Below are 3344 nucleotides of genomic sequence, written 5' to 3'. Positions count from 1 at the left end.
GATGCTTGAACTGCGAAAGACAGTGAAAATTCAGCACGGCACTCACAACTCTCCAACAACCCACCCTCATCTACAAAAGAAATAAACGAATGAAATCAAAAGATTAATTTCGAATCGAGAATGCGCAGAATTTGTAGGTGCTACGGAATATAAAATAACTAATTCAACACTTACCCTATAGAGAAGGAGTGCCTCCGTTGCTGAATTTTCAGTATCCAAAAAGTTTTAAATATTTCAATTTCTTCGTTTCCGCGTTAATGTGCTTCCTTCATTAGATTTTCTGAGTCCTGATTCTCTTCCTTCCGCTGGATTGGCCTTTCTACTCGCCATGCTTCGTTCTCTAAAAAAAAGAGAAAAAAAATACAGAGTTAATTGAGCTATACTTAAAACCGTTAATTAATCAAATATACGGAATTATTACTTACTCTTCAGGAAAGAGGCTTGAACTGCGAAGGACAGTGAAAATTCAGCACGGCACTCACAACTCTCCAACAACCCTCCCTCATCTACAATAGAAATAAACGAATGAAATCAAAAGATTAATTTCGAATAGGGAATGCGCTGAGTTTGAAGGTGCTACGAAATATAAAATAATTTTTTCAACACTTACCCTATAGAGAAGGAGTGCCTCCGTTTCTGAATTTTCAGTATCCAAAAAGTTTGAAATATTTCACTTTCTTCGTTTCCGCGGTTATGAGCTTCATTCATTAGATTTTCTGAGTCCGGATTCTCTTCCTCCCTATGGTTTGGAGTTTCTACGCGCCGTCTTCATTCCCTAAAAATGAGAAAGAATATAGATTAATAAGAGCTACAATTAATAAATCAAACTTAGAATTATTACTTACTCTGCAGGAAATATGCTTGAACTGCGAATCACAGTGAAAATTCAGCACGGCACTCACAACTCTACAACAACCCACCCTCATCTACAAAAGAAATAAACGAATGAAATCGAAAGATTAATTTCGAATCGAGAATGCGCAGAGTTTGATGGTGCTACGGAATATAAAATAATTTTTTCAACTCTTACCCTATATACAAGGAGTGTCTCCGTTGCTGAATTTTCAGTATCCAAAAATTTTAAATATATCAATTTCTTCGTTTCCTCGGTTATGTGCTTCCTTCCTTAACTTTTCTGAGTCCGGATTCTCTTCCTTCCCCTGGAATCGTCTTTCTACTAGCCATCCTTCATTCTCTAAAAAAAGAGAAAAAAATACAGAGTTAATTGAGCTATTGAGCTATATTTAAAACCGTTAATTAATCAAATTTACGGAATTATTACTTACTCTTCAGGAAAGAGGCTTAAACTGTGAAGGACAGTGAAAATTCAGCACGGCAATCACAACTCTCCAACAACCCACCCTCATCTACAAAAGAAATAAACGAATGAAATCAAAAGATTAATTTCGAATCGAGAATGCGCAGAATTTGAAGGTGCTACGGAATATAAAATAATTTTTTCAACTCTTACATTATAGAGAAGGAGTCTCTCCGTTGCTGAATTTCAGTATCCAAAAATTTTAAATATTTCAATTTCTTCGTTTCCTCGGTTATGTGCTTGATTCCTTAACTTTTCTGAGTCCAGATTCTCTTCCTTCCGCTGGATTGGCCTTTCTACTCGCCATGCTTCGTTCTCTAAAAAAAGAGAAAAAAAATACAGATTTAATTGAGCTATACTTAAAACCGTTAATTAATCAAATATACGGAATTATTACTTACTCTTCAGGAAAGAGGCTTGAACTGCGAAGGACAGTGAAAATTCAGCACGGCACTCACAACTCTCCAACAACCCACCCTCATCTACAAAAGAAATAAACGAATGAAATCAAAAGATTAATTTCGAATAGGGAATGCGCTGAGTTTGAAGGTGCTACGGAATATAAAATAATATTTTCAACACTTACCCTATAGAGAAGGAGTGCCTCCGTTGCTGAATTTTCAGTATCCAAAAAGTTTTAAATATTTCAATTTCTTCGTTTCCGCGGTTATGAGCTTCATTCATTAGATTTTCTGAGTCCGGATTCTCTTCTGCACCCTGGTTTGGACTTTCTACTCGCCATCTTCATTCCCTAAAAATGAGAAAGAATACAGATTAATAAGAGCTACAATTAATAAATCAAACATAGAATTATTACTTATTCTTCAGGAAAGAGGCTTGAACTGCGAAGGACAGTGAAAATTCAGCAAGGCACTCACAACTCTCCAACAACCCACCCTCATCTTCAAAAGAAATAAACGAATGAAATCAAAAGATTAATTTCGAATCGAGAATGCGCAGAGTTTGAAGGTGCTACGAAATATAAAATAGTTTTTTCAACACTTACCCTATAGAGAAGGAGTGCCTCCGTTGCTGAATTTTCAGTATCCAAAAAGTTTTAAATATTTCACTTTCTTCGTTTCCGCGGTTATGAGCTTCATTCATTAGATTTTCTGAGTCCGGATTCTCTTCCTCCCTATGGTTTGTAGTTTCTACTCGCCATATTCATTCCCTAAAAATGAGAAAGAATATAGATTAATAAGAGCTACAATTAATAAATCAAACATAGAATTATTACTTACTCTGCAGGAAATATGCTTGAACTGCGAAGGACAGTGAAAATTCAGCATGGCACTCACAACTCTCCAACAACCCACCCTCATCTACAAAAGAAAAAACGAATGAAATCAAAAGATTAATTTCGAATAGAGAATGCGCAGAATTTGAAGGTGCTACGGAATATAAAATAATTTTTTCAACACTTACTCTATAGAGAAGGAGTGCCTCCGTTGCTTAATTTTCAGTATCCAAAAAGTTTTAAATATTTCAATTTCTTCGTTTCCGCGTCTATGTGCCTCCTTCATTAGATTTTCTGAGTCTTGATTCTCTTCCTTCTTGCTGGATTGGCCTTTCTACTCGCCTTCCTTCGTTCTCTAAAAAAAGAGAAAAAAATACAGAATTAATTGAGCTATACTTAAAACCGTTCATTAATCAAATATACGGAATTATTACCTACTCTTCAGGAAAGAGGCTTAGACTGCGAAGGACAGTGAAAATTCAGCACGGCACTCACAACTCTCCAACAACCCACCCTCATCTACAAAAGAAATAAACGAATGAAATCAAAAGATTAATTTCGAATCGAGAATGCGCAGAATTTGTAGGTGCTACGGAATATAAAATAACTAATTCAACACTTACCCTATAGAGAAGGAGTGCCTCCGTTGCTGAATTTTCAGTATCCAAAAAGTTTTAAATATTTCAATTTCTTCGTTTCCGCGTTAATGTGCTTCCTTCATTAGATTTTCTGAGTCCTGATTCTCTTCCTTCCGCTGGATTGGCCTTTCTACTCGCCATGCTTCGTTCT

This window comes from Argiope bruennichi, chromosome 5 (assembly GCF_947563725.1).
Source record: "Argiope bruennichi chromosome 5, qqArgBrue1.1, whole genome shotgun sequence".
Taxonomy (NCBI): domain Eukaryota; kingdom Metazoa; phylum Arthropoda; class Arachnida; order Araneae; family Araneidae; genus Argiope; species Argiope bruennichi.
Note: the sequence above shows the minus strand (reverse complement) of the source record.